Here is a 16,970-nt window from a genome sequence, read left to right as displayed (position 1 = left end):
TTTAAAAATTAACAGACCAATTGTTTATCGAAATATCCTATTAAATTATTATTTTTTAAATAAAAGTAAGAAATAAAAATAGTATGCAAGATCATTTTCTGACCAATAAAGGTTTTTGGTTTTTTTGGTAAGTAAAGGTATGAACGAGTTAAACTTAGTCGCGAACCACTCGAATTCGACTCGTCTTCCAACTCAACTCAACTCGATTCTTCTCAAATTCAAGCCGAGTTCGAACTCCTCGAGTATTTTAATGAGTCAGGTTTGAGTTCAGTAATAGCACTTGAATTGAGTTTCAAGCCAAATCAAGTTTTTTATTTTTATTTTTTGTATAAGTCATATAATATATATTTTATAAATATATTTAATATTATAAGTACATTAAATATATTTTTATATGTATTTAATATTTATTTATAATCAAATCAAATTTGATTTTTATGAACTTGTAGTCGAGCAAACCTGAGCTTAACAATTATGAAAGCAATTGACTTTGAGTTGAGTTTCAAACTCAATATGTTTAAGTCGAGTCAAGTTTGAGTATTTTAATATGTTAACTCGATTCGACTTAAATTTACTCTTGTTTATGAGCACGATGGCCAAATAAAATCCAACTATTTAGTTAATTAGAGTAAGATGCTATTAAATATTTTATTTTACTAACATGATAAAAAAAAAATCAAACATTGAATTATAAGGTTTAGTAACATTATGGCAATAATTGACACGATGAATTCACATGGGCTCCATCTGCTTCATGTATGCAGATCATGCCACGTGGGCTGTGACCCCACAATTTCCTTCTCCTATAATATTAGCGGTGCACTACACCCCACTGCCCTACTCCTAAACCCACTCTTCACTGCAAATTCATATATTCTGAGCTCCATTACCATTCTCATGGACGAAACTACCCCTCTCATCGACCCAAGTACCGGCTTCTGTCCCGCCACCAAAACATTCCACAGCATCCGCCCCCCTCTCCCCCTCCCGCCGGAAAACCTCCCCGTCTCTGCCGCTTCCTACGCTTTCTCCCTCCGCCATCGGTCCCCGTCGCCCCACTCCACCGTCCTTATCGACTCCTCCAACGGCCGCGGATTCTCCTTCTCCGAGTTCACCTGCCGATTCACCTCCCTCGCCGCTTCCCTCCGCCACCGCTTCAAACTCGCCGGTGGCGACTCCGCGTTCATACTATGTCCCAATCTCATCGAAGTCCCGATCCTCTACTTCTCACTCCTCTCCCTAGGCGTTGCCGTCTCTCCGGCCAACCCCGCCGGCTCCGACTCCGAGATCGCCCGCCAGATCGAGCTCTGCAAGCCGGCGATCGCCTTCGTGACGGAATCCACGGCGCGCAAGCTCCCCCGCGCCCTCTGCCGCTGAACCGTCATCGTCGATTCTCCCGAGTTCGACTTGCTGGTGACGAGTCCGAGTCGCGAACTCGACCAGGTCGAGGTGGCACAGTCCGACCTCGCGGCGATCATGTACTCGTCCGGGACCACGGGGCTGGTCAAGGGCGTCATGCTGACTCACCGTAATCTCATAGCTGTTGTGGCCAACTACGACGCGCAGCGCCGGGCGACGGCGGCGCCGGCGGTGTTTCTGTTCACGATGCCGTTCTTCCACGCCTTTGGGTTCTTCTACGCGGTGAAGTCGGTGGCGTTGGGGGAGACGGTGGTGGTGATGCCGGGGAGGTTCGAGGTGGGAAGGATGCTTAGGGCGGTAGAAGAGTTTCGGGTGACGCACTTGGCGACGTCGCCGCCGGTGGTGGTGGCCATGGCGAAGGCAGGTGCGGCCGCGGAGGGCTACGATTTGAGATCGTTGAGAGGCGTGGGGTGCGGCGGAGCTCCGCTTGGACAGGACGTGATCGGAGCGTTCGCGGCAAAGTTTCCCAGCGTGGTCTTAACTCAGGTAAGGGCGGGGGGAGGGGGGGGGGGGGGGGGGAAGGAATAGTGCGCATTACGCTCAGAGGTTAGGTTAGCCGGAAGCCAAGAAGAAGAACAGTGCCAAGCTTAGGAGCTAGAAAAAGCTAGCATATTTTTTAGTTAAGTGGCAGACAGTGCCATCTTTTCTTTTCTAGTGTAATTACTAATAGCACCCGTTTGTTTGGCAGCACTTGAAAAAAAATAAAAATGGAAAGAATTTTGAATAAAACATATATAAATAAAATTAATTAATTACAAGTTTTAATTTTTATTATATTAAATAAATTTTTATTTAAATGATATTTGATAAAATAAAACTTTGACTTTATTTTCAAAAATAAAATGTTTGATCCAAATGGTAACTAAATATAAAAATTATTTATACCACTTGTTTAAATAAGTGTTTATTTAGAATAAATTTTATTTAATATGTCTAAAAATTGTCTATTAAATGTAAGACATTAATTGCCTCAAATAAAATTATGATTAATATAAAAGGTCTTTAATATTAAATATAATAATGTTATCATAATTTACAATAATAATATCTCGGAATATGAGAAGTCTATAATTATGATAAATTATGTATATTAATTAATTATTTGATGGAAGTGATGAATATATAAAGGAGATTTGGGGTTGGTCCTATCCCAACCTAGAAAGCTTGTGTTAAGATTTCTATCAAATTAAGATAGAGTATAAGGAAGCGTAAGATTGTGAGATGGAAATACAGTCTAAGGATATATGCTTGATGGATCAAGGTATGATTTTTTTTTAACGTTTGTTGTGTAAAATTATGAGTTTCGAAGGTCCTTAAAATTAAGACGTATAAGGTATAAATCATGTTATTAAGACTTATAAATCATATTTATCGTGTGTGTCTAAACTTACATGTGGTATCGGAGCCAAAGTTGTAGAAACTCATAATTTTCTATTATGATTAATGGTTCATAATGTTTGTTGTGATTGTAAATATACATAAATATATATTAATTTTATTGTGTGATTGAGTGTCTGGAATGATTTAAAATTATTTAAGTAAAAGAAATGTTATTCCTAAAGGTATAAATTTATTCTTTTTCTGGCGCATAAGACGAATGGGCTACGAAAGTTTTATAACTTTCATGACTTAATCCGTGAAAATTAATAAATAATATAATAGTAATGCATGCTAACATGAATCTATTAGCATTATGCCAGCATGTTTATGTCACTCACAATATTTTAACATTGTGATGTTATAAAGTGTTTTGATTTCAATCACCAAAGTGATTAAATCGTAAAGTAAAGTTCTCATTTGTTTGATGCTAGAATGATATTAAAAATTATTATAAGACATTAAAAATCACCCAAAGGTCGATTAATTGTTCTTATAATATAAGAATAATGATTTGGTAATATTATTATGTATTATTATTTTGTCTATTTATCCAAAGATAATAGATACTTGTAATGAGTGCATATAATGTTACCAAAGTATTTAATTAGCATCATTTTAAAGCTCTTTATATTAGTATTTATCCCAAAGGAAAACATTAATATATTTATGTTTGTAATCTTATAAATGTTTCATTCCAAGCATTAAGTGTATTTCATTCTTGCAGTATCTGTGTTTGGATCATTACACTTGTATGCTTCATCTGTTCCAATGTTTAATGGGTTGAATTTTGCTGATTGGAGTGAACAAGTTCAATTTCACCTCGGTGTATTGAATCTTGATTTGATATTCGTAAATGATTAGCCTGCTGTTTTTACTTATTATAGCAATGCTGAAAAAATAACCTATTATAATAATTGGGAAAGATCAAACAGATTAAGTTTGATGTTTATGTGAATGAGTGTTGCAAATAACATCAAGACAACTATTCCCAAAACTGAAAGTGCCAAAGAGTTTTTAAAGTTTGTGAGAGAGCGTTCCCAAACAGCAGATAAGTCTCTTGCTGGGACATTAATGGGTATGTAAACCACCATGAAGTTTGATGGTTCACATACTATGCATGAACATGTTATTGAAATGACAAATATTGCAACAAAACTTAAGACTTTGGGAATGGATGTGAATGAAAATTTCCTTATTCAGTTCATTTTAAACTCATTACCAATTGAGTATGGAGTTTTTCAAATGAACTATAACACCATGAAAGATAAATGGAATGTGCATGAGTTGCACAGTATGCTAGTTCAAGAGGAAACAGGATTGAACAATCAAAGAATTCACTCTATTCATTATGTGAACAATCAAGGAGCTGAAAAGAAAGTAAAGAAGCATAGAAAGGGGAAAGGATCTTTAAATGATAATGAATCCTCTTTCCATATCCAGAGGAAGGTATCAAGTAAGGACCAGTGTCGTTTTTGTGGGAAACTTGGTCATTATCAGAAGTACTGCTTGAAACGGAAAACTTGGTTCGAAAAGAAGGGTAAGCCTAGTGCTTATGTATGTTTCGAATCAAATTTAGCTGAAGTTCCATATAATACTTGGTGGATTGATTCTAGATGTACAACTCATGTTTTTTATATGATGTAGGGATTTCTTACAATCCGGAACATAAACCCAAATGAGAAGTTTATCTTCATGGGAAACAGAATAAAAGTGTCAGTTGAAACTATCGAGACTTATCGTTTAATGCTTGACAATCATTATTGTTTGGATTTATACGAGACTTTTTATGTTTCTAGTATTTCTAGGAATTTAGTTTCATTATCTAAATTGGATGTTTTTGGATACACTTTTAATTTTAAGAAAGGATGTTTCAGTTTATTTAAGGATATCAGTATAGTTGGTTGTGGTATGCTTTGTGATGGTTTATATAAGTTAAAACTTGATAATCATTATGCTGAAACACTATTAACCTTGCATCATAGTATTGGCACTAAACGAAGTTTAGTGAATGAACGATCTACTTACTTATGGCATAAACGGTTTGGTCATATTCCCAAAGAAAGACTGGAAAGATTAGTAAAGAGTGAAATACTTCTAGATTTGGATTTCACTGACCTTGACATTTGTGTAGATTGTATTAAAAGAAATCAGACAAGACACACAAAGAAAGGAGCCACAAGAAGTACTCAGCTTCTAGAAATTATACACATTGATATATGTGGACCCTTTGATGTAAATACGTTCAGTAATGATAGATATTTCATCACCTTTATCGATGATTTTTCACGTCATGGATATGTCTACTTGCTACATGATAAATCTCAAGAAGTAAATGCTTTGGAGATTTAGAAATGAAGTTGAAAGACAATTAGACAGAAATGTGAAAATTGTTAGATTTGATGGAGGAGGTGAATATTAAGGAAGGTATAACGAAATTGGACAACTTCCTGGTCCATTTGCTAAATTCCTTGAAAAACATGGTATTTGTGCTCAATATACAATGCCAGGTACCCGACAGAATGGTGTATTAGAAAGGCGTAATAGGACTCCGATGGATATGGTTAGAAGCATGATAAGCAGAAAGTCTTTACCCATTTCGTTGTGGATGTATGCTTTAAAAACTGTCATGTACGTATTTAAACCGTGTTCCTAGTAAGGCAATTCTAAAAACACCATTTGAGCTTTGGACTGGCAGGAACCCGAGTTTACGACACCTGCATATATGAGTTGTCAGGCAGAAATTAAAGTTTATAATCCACAAGAAAAGAAGCTGGATGCAATAACAATCAGTGGTAATTTCATTGGTTATCCAGAAAAATCGAAAGGGTATATATTTTATTGTCCTAATCATGCTACTAGAATAGTTGAAATTGGAAATGCTAGGTTCATTAAGAATGATGAAACTAGTGGGAGTATGGTTCCATTAATTGTGGAAATTAAGGAAATTACAACTCCTACTATTCGAAGTGAACATATTATAGAAAAACCACAAGAGGTTGCGTTAAGACGATCTCAAAGAAAAAAGAGATCTGCTATCTCAGATGATTATGTGGCTTATCTTCAAGAGTCAGATTTTGACTTAGGACTTGAAGATGATTTAGTTTCGTTTTCACAGGCCATTAGCTATGATAATTCTAATAAATGGATAGATGCCATGAAAGATGAGTTAAAGTCTATGAAGCAAAATGAAGTCTGGGATCTTGTAGAATTGCCAGAAGGTTGCAAGAGAGTTGAATGTAAATGAGTTTTTAAAACCAAATGCGACTTTTATGGTAATCTTGAACATTACAAGGCCAAACTTGTTGCTAAAGGCTTTACTCAGAAAGATGGTATTAATTATAAAGAGACATTTTCACCAGTCTCTAAGAAAGATTCTTCTAGAATTATTATGGTTTTAGTAGCTCATTACGATTTAGAGTTACGACAAATGGATGTGAAAACTGCCTTTCTAAATGGAAATTTGGATGAAGATGTTTATATGGATCAACCATTGGGTTTTACAGTTGAAGGGAAGGAAAATTTGGTGTGTAAACTAAAGAAGTCAATATACGAACTTAAACAAGCTTCCCAACAATGGTATCTTAAGTTTAATAATACCATTGGTTTCTTTGGATTTAAAGAAAACACTGTTGATCAGTGTATATATCTGAAGATTAGTGATAGTAAGTTTATATTTTTGATTCTGTATGTTGATGATATTGTGCTTGCAACTAATGATCTTGGTCTATTACATGAGACCAAATAATTTCTCTTTAAAAAACTTTAAAATGAAAGATATGGGAGAGGCAAAGTATGTGATCGAAATAGAAATATTTCGAGATCAGTCCCAAGGACTGTTTGGTTTGTCTCAAAAAGGTTATATAAATAAAGTTTTAGAGAGATTTAAAATGGGCAAATACTCAGCATCTCCCGTTCCAATTCAGAAAGGAGACAAGTTCAATCTCGTGCAATGTCCTAAAAATGATCTGGAAGGGAGACAAATGAAGGATGTTCCTTATGCATCTGTTGTTGGGAGCTTAATGTATGCTCAAACATGCACAAGGCCAGATATTAGCTTTGCAGTTGGAATGCTTGATAGATATCAAAGTAATCCAGGAATGATTCACTGGAAGGTTGCAAAGAAAGTTCTGAGATGCTTGCAAAGAATGAAAGATCACAAGCTTATGTATCGAAGGTCTGGTCATCTTGAGGTGGTTGGATATTCGAATTCTGATTTTGCTAGATGTGTGGATACAAGAAAGTCCACATTTGGCTATGTATACTTTCTAGCCGTCGGAGCAATTTCATGGAAGAGTGCGAAGCAGTCAATAATTGTTGCATCCACTATGGAAGCTGAATTTGTAGCTTGCATCGAGGCTACAATTCAGGCTAATTGGTTGCGGAACTTTATTTCAGGACTTGGAATAGTTGACAGTATCGCTAAGCCATTGGAAATTTATTGTGATAATTTTGCAGCTGTCTTCTTTGATTACGCGTCAAAGTTGCATAATTAGACAATTAAATTCATTCATTAAAAATTATAATTTTTATTAAATGTCTGATTATGTCCATTATTTTAATAAGTGAGCTCATTCGATAATGTTAAGATAATTATTATATTTTTGTAAATTTAAGGATATTTGTATTTTAATATCGCGGGATAATTTTCGGAAGGTTGAAGCCGCATGCACACACATTAAATGAGTGAGCCGCAATCCAAGTTCGAAATTCGCTAGGAGACAGCTTGGATGTATTTTGGTATTTTAATCATAACTCTCTCATCCGAGCTCCGATTGAGATGGTTCAAAGTGCCGTGGAAAGCAAAGAAAACGCTTTACAACTTTCGTTTTTGAGTTTTGAGAGTTAAGAGTTGTAGGAAGGTCAAAATCGGGCTTGAAAATGCAGAACCGACCATGTGTTAACAAAAGAAAAAAAAATGAATAAAGGTCTATCAAGTTGATGTGACCACGTGAGTGGGCCTCAAAGCCCATGCAACAACACGCCCAGCGCTGAGTCTTTGAGCCAAATTCTCACACAAAAAGGAAGGGAATTAAATGAAAAGGAAGAAAAAAAGAAAAGTCAAAAAGAAAGTGGGCTTCTAGGGTTTTTATGAACTCACTTTTTGGGAGGTTTTGGGAGCAAGGTGGGGCAGTTGGTTTTTTTGCTCCTGGAGTAGCGCCGCATAGCAGGGGGGCACTTGGGGAAACCAAGCAGCTGCTGCTACTGAAGCTCCATGACCACCTCCATTTCTCTCTCTCTCTCTCTCTCTCTCTCTCTCTCTCTCTCTCTCTCTCTTTCTAGTCTCTTTTATTAATTAGTTTGTTTATTGTTATTTGTTTCATTTTGTCATTTCAATACATGTTTAAATATTTAATTTCAGTTGATTATTGCAGTGAATATTTTTGCTTAGAGTTAATATTGGATTTATTTATGTTTAAAAATATTGGTGGATTAATTTTAATTGCAGTTAAGTTAATGCTACGTTTGTTTCATTGGTATGCTTAATTTACTTTTATTTTTTTTATTCCTTCTCTCTCTCTCTTTTATCTTGTGTCAATTTAATATGTGTTTTGAGTACCTTATTGTTAAATTTACTTTGCTTAATTTAAAGTTAATGTTGGGTTAAATTTATGTTTGTTTAAGGTATTATTGTTTGAATATATTTTAATTGTTGAATGCTCGCATTAGATTAATGAAATTTTCATTTTGGTTCATTATTTGAATATTTGAAGCTTGGGTTATTTCTTGTCGTTTATTTGATACATGTTATGTTTGTTTAAAGTTGGGTTGATTTTCATGTAAGCTTATTTTTAATATGGATTTAATTTGTTTAAGTATTTGGTTAAGTTTAAGATGATGTGTAGGTTAATTTATTTTTGTTTAGGATTTTGTTTAAGTTTAGTTCATTCACTTGTTTTAATTTCCTTACAAATTTTCACAAACCTTAAGAAATCAAATTTGAACCATGTTTAGTAAAATTGTTTTCTTATTTTCATCTTTCTGTTTTTACACAAGTTTGAAACCAAATTGCATTCCATGAGGAGACGATCTGGCCTTTTTGGGCTAATTATTACACGACATAACTCCTATACTTGTGACAGCTTTCGCGCTGCTCATTTTTAGAGTGGACAAATATTTATCAGATCCTTGAACCTCCCCAAGCAAGCTCAAAAAGTCTCGTCACCCTTCTGCATAAACTGAATGATCTGTTCCTGCAAAAATTGGATTCTCTGTGAGGGACAAAACTTATGTAGAAATTCACGTTCCATAACAGTCCAATTAGAGATAGAATGAGGCATCAAGGAATTAAACCATATCTTCGCTCTATCCTTCAAAGAAGAAGTAAATAAACGAGTCATCAAGGAAAAAAATATTGCAAGTCAACTCAAGCTCCGTCAGATGCTGATAAGGACACTCGGATTCCATCTTGTAGAACTGAGATATCAATGACGTCCTCCCACGTTGAATCATGAAATTAAGTGCGTCATTAGGTAAAATAGTTGGTGCAGTGGTGCATGTAGGCTGCAAAAAATCCATAAGATTGTGTGGTGCAGGTGCAGCCATATTTTCTTCAAATTTTTTTTTCATGAAAAAAATAAAAATAACGAGAAAAATACTAGTTTGAAACTAAAACTGATATTCCCTGGCAATAGCGTCAAAAACTTGATTCACTCTAAAAATGAGCAGCGCAAAAGTTGTCCCAAGTAGGAGTTACGTCGTGTAATAATTAGCCCAAAAAAGTTAGATCGTTTTCTTAGGGAATGCAGTTCGGTTTCAAACTCGTGTAAAAATAGAAAGAAGAACATAAGAAAACAATTTTACCGAACATAGTTCAGATTTGGTTCCTTGAGGTTTGTGAAAATTTGTGAGAAAATTAAAACAAGTGAATGAACTAAACTTAAACAGAATCCTAAACAAAAATAAATTAACCTATACAAAGTCTTAAACTTAACCAAATACTTAAACAAATTAAATCCATATTAAAAATGAGTTCACATGAAAATCAACCCAACAATAAAGTATTCAAAGCAATGTATTGAAATGAACTTTAAACAAACATAACATGCATCAAATAAACGACAAGAAATAACCCAAACTTCAAATATTCAAATAACGAACCAAAATGAAAATTTCTTTAATCTAATGCAAGCATTCAACAATTAAAATAAACTCAAACAATAATACTTTAAACAAACATAAATTTAACCCAACATTAACTTTAAATTAAGAAAAGTAAACTTAACAATAAGGTACTCAAAACACATATTAAATTGACACAAGATAAAAGAGAGAGAGAGAGTAAAAAAAATAAAAGTAAATTAAACATACCAATGAAACAAATGTAGCATTAACTTAACTGCAATTAAAATTAATCCACCAATGTTTTTAAACATAAATAAATCCAATAATAACTTTAAGCAAAAATATTCATTGTAATAATCAACTGAAATTAAATATTTAAACATGTATTGAAATGACAAAATGAAACAAATAACAATAAACAAACTAATTAATAAAAGAGACTAGGAAGAGAGAGAGAGGAATGGAGGTGGTTGTTGGAGGTGGTTGTGGAACTTCAGCAGCAGCAGCTGCTCGGTTTCCCCAAGACCCCCCCTGCTATGTGGCGCTACTCCAAGAGCAAAAAAACCAGCTACACCCCTTTGCTCCCAAAACCTCCCAAAAGGCAAGTTCATAAAAACCCTAAAAGCCCACTTTCTTTTTGACTTTTCTTTTTTTCTTCCTCTTCATTTAATTCCCTTCCTTTTTGTGTGAGAATTTGGCTCAAAGACTCAGCGCTGGGCGTGTTGTTGCATGGGCTTTGAGGCCCACTCACGTGGTCACATCAACTTGATAGACCTTTATTCATTTTTTTTTTCTTTTGTTAACACATGGTCAGTTCTGCATTTTCAAGCCCGATTTTGACCTTCCTACAACTCTTAACTCTCAAAACTCAAAAACGAAAGTTGTAGAGCGTTTTCTTTGCTTTCCACAGTACTTTGAATCATCTCAATCGGAGCTCGGATGAGAGAGTTATGATTAAAATACCAAAATACGTCCAAGCTGTCTCCTAGCGAATTTCGGACTTGGATTGCGGCTCACTCATTTAATGTGTGTGCATGCGGCTTCAACCTTCCGAAAATTATCCCGCGATATTAAAATACAAATATCCTTAAATTTACAAAAATATAATAATTATCTTAACATTATCGAATGAGCCCACTGATTAAAATAATGGACATAATCAGACATTTAATAAAAATTATAATCTTTAATAAATGAATTTAAATGCTTAATTACGCAACTTTGACGTGTAATCATTCTTCTCTAAGCATGATAAGTATTCCAAGGGTGCTAAGCATATGGAATTGAAATACTTTGCTGTTAAAGAAAAATTACAGAAACAAAAGTGTCAATTGAACATATTAGCACTGATTGTATGATAGTTGATCCTTTGACGAAAGGATTGCCGCCCAAAACATTTATTGGTCATGTTGAAAAGATGGGTATTATTGAATTTTAGTATATGTTGTTTAATTGATACTTGAGCTCGATAATAAAATGTTTCTGTTATTTCTGTTTTCCATTTTTGTATACATAATTGCTATGGAATTATAATAACAAAATTATCTCAATTAAGTCATTAAAGTTGGACCTAATGTGCCTCTCACTTAAAGATAATTATTTGTAGTGGAACTTGTATCGTAGTGCATGAAAGAGACTATGTTTATAAAGATGATATGAAACCGCCATGACTCCTACAAGTTTTCTATATATTAATGATAACTAATGTATGCGAATTATGTTTATATGATCAACTATGTTAAGTAATTTCACTTGAGCCAAGTGAGAGAATAAGACATTAGTTGCTTCAAATAAAATTATGATCATATTTATTGAGGTAATATGAAAGGTCTTTAATATTAAATATAATAATGTTATCATAATTTACAATAATAATATTTCCGAATATGAGAAGTCTATAATTATGATAAATTATGTATATTAATTAATCATTTGATGGAAGTGATGAATATATAAAGGAGGTTTAGAGCTGGTCCTATCTCAATGTAGAAAGCTTGTGCTAAGATTTCCATCAAATTAAGATAGAGCATAAGGAAGCGTAAGGTTATGAGATAAAAATACTGTTTAAGGATATATGCTTGGAGGCTATGGATCAAGGTATGATTTTCTTTTAACATTTGTTGTGTAAAATTATGCGAAGGTCCTTAAAATTAAGACGTATAAGGTATAAATCATATTTATCGTGTGTCTAAACTTACATTAAAATGTCATATATATTTTTTTTAGGTGTTCCATATAATTGTACCATATACATAATTAACTTAAAAGAAAAATAAAAACTTGAAAGACTTGTTAACATTTTTAAAAGAAAGAATTCATGTGTAAACATTTTCAAGGCAAAATTTTATACAAGTTCTTTCATTTTGGGTAAGATATTGCATTTTTGAAATTTAATCTATACATGCAAAAGTACTTCACCTGTCAAGGGCTATGGGCTGACTGAGACTACCGGGGCAGCCTTCCGGGCGGCGAGTCCCGAAGAAGGGCGTCACTGTGGCTCCGTAGGGAGGCTTTTGGCGAACTGCGAAGCAAAAATTGTGGATCCCGACACTGCCGCTGCTTTGCCTCCGTGCAAGCAGGGGGAACTTTGGATTAAAGGACCCATCGTCATGAAAGGTAATTAGTATAGTAATGTTTTTTCTATGTTGGGAAGTCATGTTTTATAGTTCAATTATTCAAGATGATGACACATTTTATAATATTTTTAAATAAAAAATATTATTTCTAACTCAGAGCCTAAGACTTGTTTGGTATTAATTTGAAAAGGTTATGTTGGTGAGCCAAAGGCAACTGCTGAAATATTGACAGGGGATGGGTGGCTGAGGACAGGGGATCTCTGTTATATTGATGAAGAAGGTTTTCTTTTTGTGGTAGATAGGCTCAAAGAACTGATCAAGTACAAGGGCTACCAGGTATGTGTGGATTACCATTTTGTGCCATCGCCTTTTCACTTTGCAAATGTGTATCTATGTTCGACTTGGTACTCCTCTCAGTAACTTTATAAATATGTATCGTGAAGTCTATAGAATGCTGAATTCGAAGACTTGAGTGATGACTCATTAGTATGGGTCCAAACGGAACCATGTCGAATTTGGGATACATGTTCGTAAAGTTCACAGGAACACTAACATTTTTCTACATATATGCACGAACTCAATCCTCCATGCATATTGTTGATGTCAAAAATTGAGTCTCCATTTTTGTATTTACAGACTCTTGACGATATCGGGTACTGAATAGATTACTTCTTTTTTGTCTTAACTTTGCGAATTTGTATTTTCACCCACATGGTGTACATGATCATGGAGATTACAGTGAATATATACAGGTTGCACCTGCAGAACTAGAACAATTGCTGCAGTCTCACCCTGAGATAGTTGATGCTGCTGTTGTACCGTAAGAACAACCTCCTCCCCCACCATCTCCATTCACCCATACAATTCAAATGAATCCATTTTTGTTTGATTTGCATAGCACTTCTTATTATTGATATGATGGTGTTTTTGGCTCCATTTGGATTGAGAATTTTGTTTTTTAAAAAAAAGGGTTAGAAGAAAATTGATTTTTTTTTCATTGTACTTCTCGCCATATCACATACTATTAAGTTGAGTTTGGGAATATGTATTTCAAGTCGTGGATTTGGACTTTTATGTTTTAGACCAAATTTAGTACAATTTTGTCTTAAATTTTATTCAAACTTACACAAATCCAAATCTAAGATTCTTCGAACTCCCAAACATGGGGTTAGGAACAAAAATTTGTCCATGAGTTAAGAAAAACCTAATATTAATGTGTATTATATAAAATAAACGTTGTGATACATGGCTCACATACTGAGTGAAAGACATGCACAAAGAAAAATCATGATGGAAATCAACGTGCAGCAGGGGAAACCGTCAACGGTAGCTCCCTAACCGTCGACAGTTTGGAGCAGTGTCTAAGACATTATACTCTCTACCTGAAATCGTCGACGGTTTGGTTCGGGAAACCTAGGGCAGGCTTCAAATTTTGAATTAGGGATGTTAATTTGATTGTGATTTGGAGGGAAAACTTTCGGGAACTTTATACATACATTGTCTCAAATGTATATGTAAGAAGGTTGAACATGGTTTATGTATTAGTTCATGCCCTTTGGACAAAAAGATAGTGAATCAAAATTTTTTTTATTGATTTGATAGTATTTTTTTATCATTATCTTTCTACCTTTCTTGACAATCGAACATGAAAAACTATTTTTTTCGAATTTTCTTTCATTTTTCTAGTATTGTCCAAGTTTTAAACGGGATCTTACTGATTTGCAGATACCCAGATGAAGAAGCGGGTCAAGTACCCATGGCATTTGTTGTGAGACATCCCCAAAGCAGCCTTGACCAGACACAAGTTATGGATCATATAGCCAAACAGGTGCTCTTTATTTGATCTTTTTTTCGGATTTATAATTGACACTTTTAATGCAATGCTATATTGATCTAACCTATAGTATTTTCAAATTGTTTTTTTATTTTTTTTGATGATTTAAGGTAGCACCATACAAGAAAATAAGGCGTGTATCATTTGTGAAGTCCATACCTAGAAATGCAGCTGGAAAAATACTGAGAAAGGAGCTGAGGAAGAAGATTGTTGTTCCTGGTTCCTCCTCTAGGTTGTGATATATTTATCATTGTTCCTTAATAAATTGTATCCTTTTGTGTATGTGCGTATTTAGGATAGTAGCTTTAGGGCATAGCTTTCAACATTTTCGGGAACGTGATGTCCTTGATATTTCGTATTCCTGTTTTTTATTTGCGTATTAAATTGCCTATTGCCTGTAACATTGTGTTTGGTGGCATGGATTTCGGTATTAGATTTGAATTTGGGTAGATTTGAAGAAAACTCAATATAACTTTATATTATATTTTACATTCATACAAATCCAAAACTAGTACTGCTCCCAAACATATGGTTTGTGTTAACTTGGTTGGAATTCTAAGTTTTTTTTTTTTTTTTTTATAACTAAAAGAGGGCGACACCTTCATTTATTTATTAATATACATTCACTTTTGACGGAAAAATATCGTGGTTACAAGATAAAACAAAAGGGAGATATCAAAAAATCTTTTTTTTTTTTTTAAAACCTTCACTAGCAACCAATCAAATTAGGACAACAAAACTAAAAGAAGATAAAAACATAAACACAACCAAAGTCAAAATAAAATGCACCAAACGAAACTCTAGAGTTAAACTAACGATGAACAGAAACGATACCCTATCTATCCATTCGAAGAATACCTTTCAGATAACGTGGTAAAAGTATATTTCAGAGTATGGATTTTCATAAAATTAAGCAAGAAGTGTGTCATGGAATATTGTAAAATTTAAATTCTTTAGGGTAAAAAATGTTGAACAAAACTTCTTACAGATCTTTTATTAAATCAACAATGAATGATCTTCAATTCGTCACTAATTAAAAGGTTTACCGAACAAGATCAATTCAATGAATTTTAGACCATTAAAAGCACAACTTTTATCAAGAGACCGTGAAGTGCAAACAAATAGAACCATTGATAGAATCGAATTTATGTTGATAGAAATTCTTATTATAGGAATAAAGGTAAAAGCTATTCATGTTTTCTTATTATTCCATCCGCATTGAATAGGGAAAGAATAAGCATGAAAATGGTTGCTTTTTGTTTATTCCTTATTCATGATCCATAAAAATTTATATAATTTGTTAAATGAAAATAACATGCTTTTATAAAACTATTAAATTCTTCTGTTATAACTATACTATTCCTAAGAAAAGGTATCGTGCAAACCAAACTCATTCAGGTTGTCTAAATACATAAAAATTTAAATTTAAGTATTAAAATTCATGTTCTCTAACACACCTTATTGTTCTCTATTTCAAGCTAATTGTCGATCAATTATGTTTGGTGGTGTTGATTTCGCTTTGCGCTCAAGAGATAGGCATGGAAGTTGATTATTTTGTGGATTTAATTCTTTATTAGTCAAGTTATGGCAGCAATTGATTTATTTGGCACAAGTCTAAGGTATGTTCATGTCAAAGCCAAAGTGTATTCTATGTGATGTTGCAGAGTAAGGAATTTGAGTAGTGCTCTCACCATCAATTATAACTTTTTTAGTAATCTTAGGCACCGGATCCTAAGTTGCATTTGAAAGTATGAATTTTAAAACTAAAATTTAAATTTTGATAAATTTGGACACATTTCAATATAGTTTTATATTACATTTTATTCAATTCAATACAAATCCAAATTCAAAGCTTAAGATAGGATCAAAGTAGTGTGTAGTCAAGGTTATGGGCTTGAGTCCCAATCACAATGGGCTATTGGGGTATGATAATAATTAGCCTATGCAAAAAATGCCTAGCATATGGGTCAAATTGTGATTGAATTGTGGTGCTTTGTGATTTAAGGTTTTGAGTAGTACTCTCAGTAGTGACTCCATCTTATAATTTTGTTATGGTTCATGGAACTTAACAACTTTACAACAATATAGGGAATAGAGGTTGGCATAGTTGCATGACCATTCTAATGTGAGAAAAAGTAATTTGGAACTACATTTCTAACTACTGGGTGAAGTCTGGCTGTCTGGGTGTCTTGGTAATAAGGAGAGGAACGGGTAGGATTAGGTTTCATTAAATCATTTTTTCTAATCGCATCATTTTGGTTAAATTTAATTTTTATTATCATTATTGTTATTTGAATGTTTTATCTTGCTTTCTAAAATATAAAATTATTTTTTTATCTATAAAATAATTTAAATTGTGTATATAATATGGTATAGAAAATAAAAGATAATTTTTATAAATATTTTATTGAACTTTCAAAATATTAAAATATCATTATTCACAAAATAATCATTATTCATATTGTTATGAATAGTATATATATTATGTATGCACGATCAACTTAGTTATTCATGTCTCGAATTTTAATGTAAATTTTTTTTATATAATTTTAAACTATATTTTATTTAAATTACATAAATTTAAATTTAAAATCTAAGTTCTAAGCATGGGGGAAATTTAAATTTAATTTCGGTTACAATTTTCTTTTTCTAAAAAAGTTAATCAGCCAAAATATCTAGTAGTAATTTCTCCGCCCAGA

At 33.5% G+C, this 16,970-nt stretch overlaps 1 pseudogene; it reads left to right on the top strand.

Annotated features, from left to right (window-relative positions):
• The first annotated feature begins 846 nt into the window (after nt 1-846).
• On the top strand, nt 847-13,261 carry LOC131167813 (4-coumarate--CoA ligase-like 9; annotated as a pseudogene).
• Nucleotides 13,262-16,970: the final 3,709 nt, after the last annotated feature.

Source organism: Malania oleifera, chromosome 11, assembly GCF_029873635.1.
Source record: "Malania oleifera isolate guangnan ecotype guangnan chromosome 11, ASM2987363v1, whole genome shotgun sequence".
NCBI classification, from domain to species: Eukaryota; Viridiplantae; Streptophyta; class Magnoliopsida; order Santalales; family Ximeniaceae; genus Malania; species Malania oleifera.
The sequence above is the reverse complement of the archived record's forward strand: the minus strand, read 5'-3'. Positions and strand labels throughout refer to the sequence as shown.